The sequence below is a fragment of the Pinus tabuliformis genome, chromosome 5_2, assembly GCF_031772625.1.
Source record: "Pinus tabuliformis cultivar Carrire ecotype Pingquan chromosome 5_2, CPIR1, whole genome shotgun sequence".
NCBI lineage: Eukaryota > Viridiplantae > Streptophyta > Pinopsida > Pinales > Pinaceae > Pinus > Pinus tabuliformis.
In genome coordinates, this window is record NC_142306.1 from 1,090,145,705 (window position 1) to 1,090,163,058 (window position 17,354).

Below are 17,354 nucleotides of genomic sequence, written 5' to 3' on the forward strand. Positions count from 1 at the left end.
ATCGACAAACGACAGGATGTCGTTTTTCCAACCAACCTATTATGCATACATACATACACACACACACACATATATATATATATATATTTCTTCTTATTTGTAAAGTCTTTTAAAATAAAATAAAAACAAAATGAATAAATTGTAACAATGTCAAAAATCAGTTTTAGAAACTGATTGAAACAATTAGGTAGGGGGCAGAAATAAAAACCCAGGAAGAAGATTCTGAAAGAGGTTTGGAGTTCAATCTTCATGATTGAGTGTTGTAATCCAAAATCTGTTTGAAGCCTGAATAATATAATGCAGTTTCATTCCAGCATTGGGAAGTTGCAGTGAATGTTTTTCTATTGAGTTTCAACATTCAAATCTATGTATTTTTCTATTTTGCATAGTGTAAGACGCAATTGATGTTTTAGTTTAATTTTTTATGAATTTACACAATTGTACTCATTAAGATTAATTGTCAAGCCCTTAATGGGCACTCCACCTCCAAAAATTTCATTATATTTTTTCAGCCTTACATTATTGTTTCTACAGAGTTCAAGCATAGATTCTTAATTGCCTATGCCAAAACTCTGCCTCCTCCATTTTCTACTTTACACCTATGCCTTGTAACTCTCATAGCCTCTTAGGCCATTCTGCTTTGGAAGGCTAGGGTTTCAAAACCAAAAATTTTGGTTACAAACCTTCATGGCCTGTACTTCTGGTAATTAATTTCAATATTTTTATCCAATCTCGAAATGTCTCAGACACTGGTTCCCCCACAGCCAGGAACTGTCTCCTAAGGTACAACATTTTCTGGCGCCATTGCTGGGGAATGAAGACACGAATTATGTTTCAATGGGTTTATAATGCTTGAAGTTGATTCTTGAGGGTGACAAGTCTCAACAGTTGGCTGTATATTTTCACTTGTTGTCTTCACTTTGGGGTTTTCCTTTTTGAGTTACAAAAATGGCAATACTGGTGTTCTTGGTAAATAATTTTGTTTCATTAGATTTTTCTTCCATATCCAACTACCCAAACCCAGTGCCTTCAATTAATGACTAGAATTCCTTTCTTCCAAGATTGAAAGAAAATGAATATGAAGATCCAACTCAGTGCCTCAGGGAGTTTCATGTAAGCATGGACTAGCATGGGATCACACATGAATACACATTAATGAAACTATTTTTCTACTCGTTAGATTGAGATGCTCAGATTTAGTATAGACTCTTGCCTCAATCCAGTGTTTCCTCTTTGAAGGATTTTCATGCAGCATTGATTTCTTTTTGCAGAAATTTATACCCATTAGAAATTATTTTGAAGCTTTTCATGAGTGTTTTTCAAGCAAACAAGATTGTGGTTATAAAATTGATAATAAAGTTAATGGTGGTAAATCTAGTTATGAAAGAAAGTATTTCTCTGAAAATAAGGAGGAAATTATTGAAAAGAATGTAGATACTTCTCAAGAAATTAAAGATGAAGTCGCATGTGAAAAGACTGATTTATATTTGCAAATCCTTCATGATCTTAAAGTAGTATTCAACCATTATTTTTCAAAAGAAAGATCTAAATATAGCAAGCAATATTTCTTGGGAAAGACTAGAAAGTTTTCTGACAAACAATATTTCCAAGATTGTCCGAAAAATGTAAATGAAGTATTGTTGATAGCCACCTTGAAATAAGGCATCATGTTGATCTCTCTTGGGAATGGAGAAGAGGTTCTTGAAAATAATCAAATTCCAGACCTGTGGAAAGGGCCACCGCTTTATGATGAGGAAAGTGAGGAAATTCATATTAAAAAAACTGTTATAGAGTATGGAGGTAAATATAAATCAAGAAATATTTTTCTTGTTTCTGAATAGAATTGTTACACCATTGCATTGAGGAAGAAAATGGTGATACTAATTCAAATACATGTATCATAATTCTTTTAAAATAAATTATGGAACAACCCTCTGGCCCTACTAATGAAAAGTATATATTTTCTAATTCTTGTGCCCTGGTGGATAAGGAAAGAATTCAGCTACAAATAAATCCTCATAAATCTTATTTTGTAGACTTTGAACATGCTCTTGTTTATGATTCCTATGGTTGTGATAAAGAGTTGGATACTAGTCCCCAAGAAAATTCATTCCTAGGCAAATGCCAAGAAGAAAACCAACAAGTAGACATTTTTGGACAACCATTTTCTAAAGTGAAGAAGGTTGTCATGAGTATAAATGGAAAGGATGCTAGCCAAGAAGATGATCATCAATTCATGGGAGAAAACAAAATTACTACAAAACCCAAGGTATATAGGGAAGTGTCTAAGTTTTCTGATAAATCGTATATTGTCTCAGGGAATAGCTTGGAGCTCCCACATAAATTTCATGAACAACCCAAAATTGAAGAGCCAAACAATGGATGTAGCTTCCATGTAAAACAAACCCAAGTCAACAGATTATTCAAGAGAGGGAAGTAGTCGAAATCTTTTCTCACCATATTTATGATCCCATGGCTGACGATATGACAGTTCTCTTTGGTTAGCAACAATGACTAATTATTGGGTATGTTCTAAACATTTTATTTGAAAATATTTTATGGTGCATGTCAGTTTTAAGTTTTGAATTTCAGCATCAAGGAGGAATTATGTCCAACACTCAAATGTTGGCCTAGTGCTATTGGAAGACTAACTTCACTTGATTGAGATCAGTCATTTACATTGGTAGGAACCTCTACATAAATAAGAGCAGGTGTTGAGAATTTGATTTCCAATTGTAGTTCTTCAGTTAAATTTTAGCTGATAAGTAAGGTTGACTATCCCAGTTGGATATAAGTTTGTATAGGTTTCAAATTTCAAGAATATCAAGTTTTAGTTTTCAAATTTCAGGGTTTTTAGAATTGTGGACTCCATGCCCAACATAGACTACTGATCTACAATTCTCAGCACTCTGCAACCACAATGTTGTCCTGAATTGGAGCTAGATATTGTAGCTCATTATGGTGCAACTGTAAAATCAAAGATATTTAGGAAAGTTCCAGCACAAGATTAAATTTAAAAAAATGTAATCGTACCTGATAATATTTTCTGGAAGCTTTACAGATAGAGGGCATTCTTGGTGCTCCTAAAAACGATAAAATGATGTTAGAAGGGATATTTCTGGGCTTCATTTTATGCAAGTAGAGAGGTTTTCCAAGAGTATGAATTTATACCAAGAAGAAGACTAGATGCCTTATTAAGTTCAACGTGGTATTGACCACATATGAAAAGGGGCCGATGTCAACACGGACATGAAAGACGGAAATCTGCTCGATGATTCTAGCATGGATCTTATTGTTTTTGTTCCTATTGGGGACAAAGGTGAAATGCAATAGCATGGGATGAGTGAGGATCAACATACCAGGGACTAGGCACAATATATCAATTGTAAAAAATGGAAGAAGATAGAGAATATTCAAGTATGCGAGGAGCCTTGGTGACAAGTATGTCATGCTTTAAATTCTACTTGTGTTGCTTCATAGGAGGAAAGTAAATAGGGAATTTCTAATTCTTGCATGCACATTGAACCAAGTACAAATTCTGATGACCTTGTCGAATCACTAACTTGTTTTCAAATAAATGAATCTTCTGGTAATATATGTGGAAATGTAGGAGTGGTTACCAAAGCTCATTGGTTGTATCATAACTATTTTTCAAAGGACCCACCTATTTGTTCAGTTGGCTTGCAAAGAAGCTACTTGGAGTCATCAGAACAAGTTGGGGAATCAGTTAGTTCTTTATGGGAGGAGAAAGCTATTGTTGACTTAGAAAAGCATGGAGGATATGACTCTGCTATCATTCAAAAGGGGGAAAAAGGTTGAGTAACAATGTTTCAGGGTTTGATAATCCTCAAATTTGTTTAGAGGAATGAGAATATGAGGACACTTTGGAGCTTAAGAGTATTGTTGGTCGAATAATAATAAGTAAAGAAGATGTATATTCCTTCTTTGTGCTAGTATCTTTCTTTCAATTCAAAGCAACAAAAGGGTGAGGCTAACAAAACTGATATTGCTCAAAGATTTGAGATGATTAATTGCATGGACAACTCTCTATGAGTTCATTTGATGGCTAAATTTACACAATATGCCTCATTAAGTTGTGGTTTAGCATCTCTACGTAGTTCTATAGTTGAAGATAACACATGTACCAAGGGAATATCACCCCCTTCTTCTAATAGGAATTTAGGGTATTTCAGTTATACAACGTGCAATGTTTTTAGAAGAAATGGTTAGCCTTCCTTTGTAAATGGAAACCATTTTTGAAATCATGTATTTTCTCATGGGAATTTTGTATTTGTCTTCATCAATCATGATTTTTTACATTCAGTACCTTCAAATCCTTGAATCAATAATAATTTCAAAGCATTGCACTGACTATCATTTCTTCCATATGTACTTTTACAATACACTAGATGAAGCATTACAAAACCATAGAAGACAACAGGATGGTGTTTCTCTTGAAAAACTTTGGAGGTGGTTGAAAGGAGTGAATATCTTTGAGAAGGCATATATATTTGTACCTATATATTATCATTTGCACTGGAGTTTGGCAGTGATTTGTATCCCTGCAAGAGAGGATAAAATTGGTCCAATTATTCTTCACCTGGATTCACTGGGTCTTCATACTAGTAACATTATATTTCAGAATATTCATAGCTTTTTGAAGGTTGAATGGGAGCATTTAAATCAGGCAGGGGTCCCTACTCATATTCCCATTGAAGAAAGTATATGGAAGACATTGATTAGCAATATTTAAACTAAAAAAACTTGAGGTACCCCAGCAGGAAAATGATTATGATTGTGGATTATTTGTTCTCTACTTCATGGAGCGCTTCATCAAGGATGCTCCATGAAGGCTCATAATGTCTTCTTTGCAATTGTTTGGAAAAAAGTGGTTCAGACCCGTTGAAGCTTCTTGTTTGAGGGATTCCATCAAAACCTCTCTGGAGAAACATTTCACAGATGCAAAGAACAAGCTAGGTGTCATTAATAGTTAAATAGTTCTATTCTCTTATAAATGTTGTGAAGATTGATGAGGGTTTCTGAGAAATTAAGGAGTGAAACAAGTTTCAGTGGTGAAAGGATGTGCAACAAAAAAGTAATTAAAGGAATCTACTCTTTCTCCAATATCTCCATTATTTTGAAAAGATAATTTGTATGTCATCCACCTGCAAATAGTTTGAAGAATACACAAAGAGTTGTCTGAATTTTGTTTTCACTATCTGAGGAGTAAAATTCATTAAAAGAGTTTCCTTTTCTCTTGAGAGAAATACATGAATTGGGACCAGAAGGAAAGGGGTAGAGCGAGTGACATAATAAGTGGAAGGCAAGAAGTCTGAGTGAAAATTAGACCCTTTGACGAGTGCCAATTTCAAAGAGTATTGGGTTCTTATAGACCTGGTAAATAGACAGGTGGAGAAGTAATGCATTATTTTTATGACAAGTATAACTTATTTGTGATCAATGGCAAAGAAATTACTAGATAACAGTTTAAAAAAAATCATCGCAACAATCGATGGTCCATATATTATTATGCCCAGATCCAATGACACCCCAGTGGAACAAATTGCACAGAGTTTATGATAAAGCATGCATGTGTAAGTTGATTTGTCAAATATACCCAAGAAAAGATCAACAGTCTAGGATTTTTATGGCACCACTCAGTCTATATTCCAGAAACTACTCAAGTGCTCCCATGGAGTGGTTTATGGTTTTTAAGGGGCAGCATATGTTGCGTTAATGTGCGTGCGGAAACTTTGACCGGGGAACCACACTCCAACTACGATGAGAGTCAATTTTCCTCTAACTCAATTCCATGTGGCTTTAAGAAAAGTTTGGGGCCTATGTCTATCATTCCTAGCCCAATAATAATTAGTTGAGATCCAAAATGTATTGAAAGAGGGCGAGATTTTATTTTGGTAACCAACAGATTAGATATATATATATATATATATATATATATATATATATATATAAGTTTCTTCTTATTTTTCAAATATTTTAAAAGAAAAGAAAAACAAAATGAATAATTTGTAACATTATCAAAAATACATTTTAGAAATTGATTGAAATAGTTAGGTTAGTGGGAAGAAATAAAAACCCATGAATAATATTTTGAAAGGGGTTTGGAGTTCAGTGTTAGTGTGAAAATTCTTGGAAGATGTACCAAAAATACTTCACTTAAGTCACTAGGTGACAAGTGAGCCAAAAAACAAGTTGATGGATGCTGTCATCTTAGATCTGAAACAAAAATAGAAAACCTACAATAAAAGAAGATATAATCAAAAATAGAAAGAAAAAATATAAAGTATTTTGTGTAATAACCCAATTGGAAAGGAAATTTTAAATGAATTAATCTCTTATTGATAACACTTGGTGAAGGAGATCTACAGATTGGTTTGCAAGTCGCCCTCAGTGGGATGGGTCCTTTGATATCCTTGATGCTTCAGAAATTTATTCTCTCTCTCTCAGTGTGTGAAAAACCAAAACAAAAGTGACGAACTCAAAATGGGAGCTCAATAAAAATGACGATAATGTTGACAATGATAATGATCACGGTGAAGAATGTGTAGAATTTTCCTATAGATTCACAAGCTCATGTTATCTACTAAAACAAGAGACATGAATCTACTTCCACTCTTTACAGCAGAAGCCCATAAAGATCAAGCAAAACAATAATCGACCAGAAGAAGAACATCAATGACACATAACATAATAAATATCTTGGGAAAGCCACAACTCAAAACCCCACTATCTGCATTGCATTAATAAAATGTCCAAGATGATAATACAATGCTTCTTCTCACAAGAAAAATCCCAGCACTCAATAAATGAATCTCCAATTCACAAGAAAACCCTTGGCCAACACTTAGCCAATTATCTAGCTCTCCAAGCCCCTATTTCCATGTGCAATTACTATGGTTGAATAGCCCATATTAATGGGAAACCAGCGCATCCAAAACTATGCAATCCACACTAGGTTCAGTTTTTGATTGCATGCATGATCTATACAACTCAGTAAATCATACAACTGATAGTACATTGTCCCTGCATTCTAGTCTCAACTGGGTCTTTCTCAGGATTGACATGCATGAGTTTCTAATGAGGGAATCTTCAGTTAACTATAGTAGCACTAGTGAATGCATTAGTGCACCAACTGACTGTTAACTCTCTATTAGTTCCTCAAACAATTTGGAACTAATTTAACTGGACTTAACTGAGTAAACTGAGTTAACTAATTACAACTCATACCTAACTCAGCCTGGACCCCTATAATATTAGGACAACATATACATGACTTTAGAAAGACTTCCAACTTGAAATTCTTAAGTCACTAAGTTAATTCACTCTAGTTAACTATGACAAGTTTCTATGAGAATAAAATTCAATGTTAATTCTCAATTTAATTCAAAGACAAATTAAACTGGAATTTCTAGATTCTATTTTTATCATTTCTTATTTCTATTTTCAAAACTCCCTCTCAACAAGAAAGGAATTCAGCTCGATCCGGATCCTGAACCTTTAGAATGCTATGCATGCAACACTTTTCTCTAGTGTTGTTTCTCCAACAACTCCAAAAACAAAAAACATCCAACCTGAATCAGAATGTTGCCTTTGTCATTAAAGTCTTTGACTGATATTGCCTCTGTCAACTAAAAAAACTGCGCTTTTGTTGAATCTGTCTTTCTGCATTGTTTTCAACCCTTCTCTACGCTTCTTCAATATCTGACTGCTCTAGCCTCTGTCACTTTGATCTCTGACTATATCAATCCCACTGATTCCTCCCACTACTATGTACTTTGGGCTCCATTAGCAAGGTACAATCCATGAGATAAAACCACTCAATGGATCTGGCCCAATTTCAACCCTCTTGGGACTATTAATTCACATCGCCCCACCTCACAAATGGAGGTATAGCTGCGTGTGATCCCTCTGCCCACCTGGATTGAAATTTCCCCCTATTGGAGGTCTCCGCATGACTTGATGTCTCCACTCGGTCTCTTCTCAACTTCTCCAATTGTGGCTGCTGCACAATTGTCTGAGACTGCTTTTGAGACTACTTTTTCTTTAATTGAGTGGATCTCTCTACTCAATCTCCTTTGAGCTTCTTAGATGTGGCTACTCCACAACTTCCTGAAGCTGCTTTAGAGGCTTCTTCTGGGGCTGCATGTTGAGAGTTAATTTACACTCCCTCTTAACCACCAAGTCTCTAGCCTTTTCCTTGCTCCTTAAGGCTTTGCATGCATTTTGAGCCTCAAGAGCGTATAGGTTCTTGACCCATGCACTGATCTGCTTCACTTGTCCCATGGTGATGTGTCTAAGGAAAACCTTTCCTTACTAAAAACCACATCATAGCCACGGTCTTACAATACCGCGACTGAAACAAGATTCTTCTTTAGTCCTAGAACATATATTGAACATATGTGAGATTGAGAGGGGAGCCAGACCCCCTCTGAAAGGTAACCATACCGATCCTGATAGCTCTATACTTCTCATCATCTCCAAACTCTATGCTTTGCTTGAGGTCTTTCTCCTCAAAATTACTAAAGAGATCTCTATTCCCCATCATGTGGAATGAGGCACCGCTGTCAAGATACCACACACTACCCATGGCAGTTCAGACCATGCATGTAATGAGAGTGAAATCAAGTTCAAATTGTGAAGCTAGAGCTTCACCTGCTACCGCTACTATCGTCTCCTTCTTGTTTGCTTTATTCTATGGGAAATTATTGGCATAGTGCCCATGATCATGATAGTGAAAACACTTGATTTTCATCAAGTCCATCTTCTTTCCACCCTCCTCACCTTGGGACACCTTTCTGTTTGCCTTATTTACCTTACTTGCTAAGGAAAATTCCTCTTCCACTTCCTTGGAGGAGGTCCCATCTCTGGTGTTCCTCATGATCTCCTCCTGCATCAAATCCGACCACAGTCGTTCCCATTCTTGCAACTTCTCCCAACCATTGAAAAAGTCCCAATAACTATGCCAACTCTTTGGGAGTCCAAGAAGAGTAAGAATCACCATATCATCCTTGGAAACTGTGATTCCAAAAATTCCAAGTTCATGACGACATTGAGTGAACTTGGTCAAGTGATTTGGAATTCAGTCACCTGCCTCCATCTTGATTTTTGAAGTTTATCTTTCAATCCCAACTTATTTTGATCATTGATGTATGGAAAAGGTCCTTCAATTCTTTCCACATAACATGCAGATTTTCATTCCCATGGAGACTCAAGACAATGTGGTCTTGAACTCCCTCAAGGATTATCCGCCTCGCCCATGTCACACACTTCTTCCATTTGGCCAAATTTTGAGCATCCGATGCTGGTGGCTTAGGAATTTCCTGATCAAGGAATTCCTTCAAACCATTGTCTTCCAACACGGCCTCCATCATGCCCTTCTAGGCTATATAATTCAAGCTGCCATCCAAGGCATACTCGAGTTGCAAACCATAGAACGCTATCTGTCTATCCTGAAGTATGTATTGAAAATTGGAATTTCACCTGTAAGCCTGAACTCAAAAGTTCGAAATCTCCTCTAGTATATTGTTCTTAGCTCCGATACCGTGTATCATTTTTCTATAGATTCACAAGATCATGTAATCTACTAAAACACAAGACAAAAATCTACTTCTACTCTTTAGTGTAGAAGCCCATAAATATAGAGCAAAAAAATAATCGACAAGAGGAAGAACAACAATGGCACATAACACAATAAATATCTAGGGAAAGCCACAAATCAAAACCCCACTATCTATATTACATTGCTCAGAAATCCAAGATGATAATACAATGATTGTTCTCACAATAACAATCCTAGCACTCAGTAAAATCGATCTCCAACTCACAAGCAAACACTTGGCCAACACTTAGCCAATTCTCAAGCTCTCTAAGTCCCTATTTCCTTGCACAATTCCTATGGTTGAATAGCCCATATTAATGGGAAACCAATGCATAAAAAAATGCGCAATACACACTAGGTTTAGTTCCTGATTGCATGCATGATTTATACAACTCTGTAAATCATACAACTGATAGTACATTGTCCCTGCACTCTAGTCCCAACTGGGTCTTTCTCAGAATCGACATGCATGAGTTTCTGATGAGGGAATCTTAAGTTAACTAGAGTAGCACTAATGAATGCATTAGTGCACTAATTGACTCTTAACTCTCTATTAGTTCCCCAAACAATTTGGAACCAATCTTGTTAGGATCTTCAGTTAAGAAGTCATATCCTAAAAAGAATGGTCCTAAACCAAACAAGGGTCCTAAGCAAACTCAACCTCAAAATGAAAGATCATTTCAGCAAAATGATAAGACCAATAAAAACAAATGGAAGAAGACTGATAGACATTGTAACTTTTGTAATCAAGATGGCCACTTAGAATCTAAATGCTTTAAGAAGATGGAAGCCTTGGAAGCCACAATGAAGAAACATAACATCCATGTGGAGCATTCTTCAACTTCAACTTCATCTTCAGGAATGGCACTTTCTGCATGTCGTTGTCAATCATCTCAGTCTGGTTATGCATTAAATGTATCTTCTTCTTCTCATTCTCATGAGTGGCTCATTGATTCTGGAGCCTCTTATCACATGGCCAAAAACCAAGCCATGTTTTCTTCTTTAAATGATTGTAACACCAAAAATATATATGTTGGTGATGATAGATCTCTTAATGTTGTAGGGACTGGAACTATTCATCTAGACAATGGTCAGTTTAATGATGTATTATGTGTTCCAACCTTATCCTGCAACCTTCTATCTGTATATCAGATAACTCATTCATGTGAAGGTAAAATTGTTGAATTTTCACCTCATGATGTTGTAATCAAGGATCTGAGAGATCCTAAACAGGTTCTAGCTACTGGTATTGCTGATGATTCCACAAGGTTGTATAAGTTTCACAACTTTGGGTCATCAAATCTTCCCTCAGTATTTGTTGCTCATAATGATGAAGTGAGCAAACTTTGGCATGAGCGATTTGGTCACTTGAACTATCGCTCCCTTCAGCATCTATGTAAAGAAAATATGGTGACAGGTCTTCCTATGATATCTTGCAGAGATGGTGTTTGTTCTGGATGTGTACTCGGAAAACATCATCAGGACAGTTTTGACAAACGTGCCTCTTGGCACGCCTCAGCCCCTTTACAGCTTGTGCACAGTGATTTATGTGGTCCACTTCCTGTTGCTTCATTCTCTGGTTGCAAGTATTTCTTAACTTTCATTGATGATTTCTCCAGACGCACTTGGGTATACCTCTTAAAACTCAAGAGCGAAGTTTTTAACACATTTTTGGCCTTCAAAGCCTTTGTTGAAAAACAATCTGGACATCAAATTCTTAAGCTAAGAACTGATAATGGTGGAGAATATGTTAAAAACACATTCATCAACTTTTGCACCGAAAATGGAATTCAAATGCAACATATTGTTCCATACACTCCACAACAAAATGGTGTAGCTGAAAGGAAAAATCACACCTTAAAGGAAATGGCTAATTGTATGCTGCAATCTAAAGGACTCAGTCTTAGTTTTTGGGCCGAAGCAATTAATTGTGCAAATTATATAATCAATCACACTCCTACTAAGGTTCTAAAGAATATCACTCCAGAAGAAGCTTGGAGTTCCATTAAACCAGATGTAAGTCACTTTCGTGTTTTTGGAAGTGAAGCATGGGCCCATATTCCAGATGAAAAGCATAAATCTTTAGAACCTAAGAGTGAGAAATGTACTTTTGTTGGATATTCTGAAGATGTAAAAGGTTATAGACTTATTCCATTTAAGTCCAAAAATGTTATCATTAGAAGACATGTAAAATTTGATGAAAATAAATCGGCCTGCGATCCTAGTCCGGCGGATGTGCCACCTCTTCCTATCTCTTCTACTTTTGAAAACATTTCTTCTTCAGATGATGAAAGTGAGGATGAAAATCCTCCCCCACCTTCTCAGGATCCTCAACTTCCAAGAGGGGTCCGTGCTACTCGGGATGCAGCAGGTGATCTTGCCGGTGATCCTACAGATCAGCGATGTACACGTTCTCAGTTTGAAAGAGCCTCTTCTTTACTGGCTCAAGCTCTAGTAAATCATGATCCTGACACTTTTGCAGAAGCTTCAGGCCATCCACATTGGGAAGTAGCTATGAATGAAGAATATCATTCATTGTTGGCAAATGATACATGGGATCTTGTTCCTCTACCAAAGGGACGCAAACTTGTTAGATGTAAATGGGTTTACAGAACCAAGTATGGACCAGATGGGAAAGTTGATAAACATAAAGCTCGTCTTGTTGCTAAGGGCTTTTCACAGGTTGAAGGAATTGACTACACTGAAACCTTCTCCCCTGTTGCCAAAATGAACTCTATCCACCTTGTTCTTTCCCTTGCTGCCTCTTTAAAATGGGAAGTCCATCAGATGGATGTTAAATCTGCCTTCTTGCATGGGGACTTGCATGAAGAAATCTATATGGAACAACCCATTGGCTTCATCCAAATAGACTCCAGCCTTGTACGTCGACTTAAGAAATCTCTTTATGGTCTCAAGCAAGCTCCTCAGGCTTGGTATGCCAAAATGGATAGATTTCTTTTAGAATATGGATTTTCTAGGTGTTATTCTGACAATACTGTCTACACCAAGAAAGTGGGCAACTCTCTTATCATCCTTGTTCTTTATGTTGATGATCTTATTCTTACTGGTAGTGATCCCAACCTTATAAACCATGTGAAGTCCAGCCTTGAAAAGAAATTTGAAATGACAGACTTAGGAAACTTACACTATTTTCTCGGTCTTCAAGTCTTGCAATCCAAGGAGGGTATTTCCCTTTCCCAGTCCAAGTATGCTTGTGATATTCTTCGTCATTTTCACATGGAAGACTGTAAGCCAGCCCCTTCTCCCTTTCAGTTTGGAGTCAAACTTTCAGTCTCTTGTACTTCTCTTGAAGTTGATGCTACCTTATACCGTCAACTTGTAGGAAAACTCTTGTATTTAACCCATACTCATCCTGACCTTTCCTTTGCTGTTGGCCTTGTTGCTCATTTTATGCAAAACCCCCGTGAAAGTCATTGGAAAGCAGCCAAAATAATACTTCATTATGTTTGAGGTACAATATAGTTTGGGCTTCATTACAGTGCCAAAGCAGCTCCTCTATTAGTTGGTTTCACTGATTCTGATTGGGCTGGTGACCCTGATGATCAGAAGTCTACTGCCGGTTATGTCTTCACTCTTGGTTCAGGACCTATTACATGGGCTTGTAAGAAACAGGCTGCCATTTCTCTTTCATCAGCAGAAGCAGAGTATCGTGGTGCTGTGGAAGGTAGTAAGGAAGCCTTGTGGCTTCGTCAGATCCTATCAAAGTTTGGCTTTGAGCAGCAGCATCCAACCACACTTTGGTGTGATAATCAAAGTGCCATTCAGCTATGCAAAGATCCAGTCCAGCATCAGCGCAGCAAACACATTGAAATACACATGCACTTCATCAGAAAGCTCATTCATAACCATGTTCTTGAAGTGCAATATTGTTCAACAGATGATCAGGTTGCAGACATCTTCACAAAGGCTCTCACAGAGGCGAAGTTCACTAAACTTCGATATATGCTTGGAGTTCAGGAAGTTGTCACTAAGGGGGGATAGGCTCTAGTGCCTCCTTCCTTCTCCTATTATGTCATATTTGTAAATCCTTCAATCCTATCCCAAGTTGTTCTTAAGGGGGGATGTTAGGATATTCCGACACATAGGAAATAGTTAAGTTCAACTTGGTCTAGTATAGAGTTAGGTATAGAGTTAGGTAAAGTGTGTTTCTTTACCGTTGTACATTTTGTAACTTACAATCTGCCGATCACGATATGTAGTGATCCGACGGTTCACTCTCTCCTCGGTATTACCGACACTTGATCCGTGGCTTGACACCCGATTGGTCCATGAGTTCTATTTAAAGCGCATGGAGGGTCATTGTTCGGGTAATCCGTGCATGAGAGAAGCTTATGTAAATTTTCATTCTTTGATTAATAAATTTCCTGTAGTAGCCACGTTGGCGCAGGCCGTGGACTGTTTCCCTCTTTGATGGTTTTAACCACGTCAAAAATACTGGTGTATTGATCTGTGATCTGGTTGTGAGCGGTGTCCTTTTGGTGTTCTTTCTGAGGAACTTACCCTGTAAATTCCTACAAATCTAACTAGACTTAACTCAGTAAACTGAGTTAACTAATTACAAATCAGACTTAACTCATCCCGGACCCCTATAATATAGGGAGAACATATACATGACTTTGAACTCAAAATTCTTAAGTTAACTAAGCCAATTCACTCTAGTTAACTATTACAAGTTGCTATGAGAATAAAATTTGATTTTAATTCTTAGTTTAATTCAATGACAAATTAAACTGGAATTTATGGATTCTATTTTTATCATTTCTTGTTGCGATTTTCAACATAATGAATGAAAAACCCTCCTCTATATAGCAAAATATGGAGTTAATCACGAAGATGGACAATAATAAAATATTATTAACCAAAGGTTCTTAATTTTAATTTTATCATAAAAAATATTTTGTCCATCTTACCTTCACTTTCAAGCCATATGCTCAACTTCTTTTCCAAAATAATACCATATAACTTGGCTAGGAGAGGGCTGATCATAATTGTCCAATAAATAGAGGGGTTATTTGTATCCCCACTTTTAAAAATAGGGATAATGGGGCTTTGAGTCCATGGTTTAGGGAACCATTGCTTGACTGCTTGATTGAAAAGCTTGTGGATGTGGGGGATGAGGACAGGACATCCAATTTTTAGGATTTCCACCTAGTAACCTTCAATGTCCTTAGCTTTCCCATTAGCCAAAAAATTAATCCCAAAATCAATGTCTTCTAATGAGAAAACTTCTTTTGTAGTGAGCAGGGTTTCAAAGTTATCCATGACATTTGGAGATTCATAAAGCTTTTTGAGATAGAATTCATGTCGTGTAAAGCAATTTTATTATTATCTTTAGTTTTCCTAGTTAGAATCTGCTCCAGAATTTCTCAGGAGCTACCTTAGAGAGGTGTAAGATATTGTCTTGTCTTTTATGAATATACTGCCTTTTTTTCCTTTTAGTTAGGGCTTTGTATATTTTTATCTTGTCAATTTTAAGAGATTCATCAACAGCTTCCTTAATTGCTCTCCTCACACTTTTACAATCTTTTTCATACCATGGGTTGGTTTTGCTATTTCTTTTATTACTTGAAACTTCCATTGAGAACTTGCTAATAGAATATGAGAGGGTTGTAGTAAAATTATGATAGAGTTCTTCTATGTTGTCTATACTAGATAAAGGAATCAAATTAGTTTTTAATTCATTTAGAAAGAGATCTTTCTTATTTCTATCGAAGATTAAGTTCTTTTGGTTATAAGTATTATCTTCTATGGGATCTCTATGTATGACAAAATTGAGAGTTATAAGTAAAGGTCTATGATCAGAGTCAGGCTCGTGTTTGTTTAAGATGTCAAAATTTATTATTTCATTATATAAAGGGAGATTGGAGAAAACATAGTCTACCACGTTACTACCAAGCCCATGGATGGAGGACATCTGGCTAGAATTGGGTCACTTCTTTAGACCGATGCAAATTATGAGATCCTGAGCACTACAGAGCTTGGCTAGCTCTGATCCAAACAAATTCTCCCCGCGGTCTTCAGAATTCCTTTTGTACAGGCTAGCCAGAGGAAGATCATCGTCTAACCAAAGAGGATGATGGTTGGAATGATTTCTTAGAAGGATAGCCTGGTTGCTTGAAGTTCGAGCATTAAAGTCACCCAATTAAAAGGATATTACCTTCATTCCTTAGGCTAGAAATATCATTCTCTAAACCATTGTAAGGACTATTTTTATCTATATTCTTTTTCTTATAGAAATTAGAATTGATGGGGGAAAATAACAGATTGTTATGCATGTCTTTTTATCATAAATATCAGTAATCTCTATCCAACTATATTGGTTGTAAGGGTCGTTTTTATAAATCCTAGCATGGGGAGAGATGTTCTTCTTAATGTAACAAGCTATACCCTCAATGCCTCTATGGGAGGATCGCTTGTTCCAGGTAGACCATAGTGTAAAGCCATCTATGTTAGGGACCTTAGATTCTTCGTGCTCCCAAGTTTCAAAAAGAAAAATAATATCAACATCATTTGAGATCCAACTTAGCTTGGGGTATTTATTCCATGGAAAGCCCCGACAATTCCAAGAAAGAATCTGTAGCATGTTGAATTGTTATTTATTATTACCTTTTTGGTTTCTATCTCGAATAATGGCTTTTCTATTTCTGATATGCCCATTTTCCTTCCTTCCTAGCTTCCTTTACCTTTTGAACCTCCTTTCTTAATTCTGCTTGATCTTCTGGAATGAGATCTTCATTTATAAATATTCTCGTTCCTTTTAGACTTGAGGTTTTACTAAGTATGTCATACTTATGGTCAGTAGATCTCACCTTTATTCCAATTAGCTTTCCTTTATTCTCAGTTAGTTTCCCCAACCTTGTTGCTTTTGTGAGACACGTTGTTTCAATTTGTAATCTGTTATGTAATTCAATCTGGTATATGGCTAAAGTATCCTCATCTACCTCCTCTTTCAAACTGAAGATTATAAGGTTCAAGGCCCTTTTGTTAAACTTGTGGTCTAATTCTATCATTTTTTTCATTTCATCTTTAATTGGTTTGATATCTAATTTACCTTCCATACTATTTAGGGTGAGGTGGCTATTAACTTTTTCTTCTAGTTCTTTAATCATGTCCTTCATTTTAAGACTCTCTAAAGTATCATCTCCTCCTTGATGGGATGTTTGGTTCATATCTTGGTTTTGTTTTTCTATAACCTGTAACCTATTCTCCATTGCCTCCATTTTATTCTCCAATAGTTCTATTTTATTTTTTATCTGTTTTTGGATCTTGTCTTCAAGATATGTGAATTTATTTTCCAGCATGGCTGCTAACTATTTTTGTAGCTTGAATTCTATTTCTTCTCTACGTTTCTCTAAAGACTCTATACACTCATAGAGGCTCTATAGAGTAACTGTGTTAGGTCTACCTTTGGTAATATTTGGTAGCTGTGGTGGATTATTCATACTTGAAATTATATGAGCAGATATGTATTAGAAAGAGATAAGGAATGTGTGCACATGATATCAGCAAGCCGGATAGCAGACCCATGTGCCTCGAATTGGATCGAACCGCAGCCCATAGAACGGATTGGATCTCTGATCTCTGGTTGACAGAAATTGATACCGAATATCTTCACTAAATCTGCAAAAAAGCCCTTAAATTTTTCTTCAGGCGGAGACGCGGAGATTTTGACAGAAATTGAATGATTGTAATCTTCCTTGATCCTCGCAGTCAA

At 36.4% G+C, this 17,354-nt stretch overlaps 1 pseudogene; it reads left to right on the plus strand.

Moving 5' to 3' along the window:
* The first annotated feature begins 4,387 nt into the window (after nucleotides 1-4,387).
* On the plus strand, nucleotides 4,388-4,994 carry LOC149163043 (ubiquitin-like-specific protease 1D pseudogene; annotated as a pseudogene).
* Nucleotides 4,995-17,354: the final 12,360 nt, after the last annotated feature.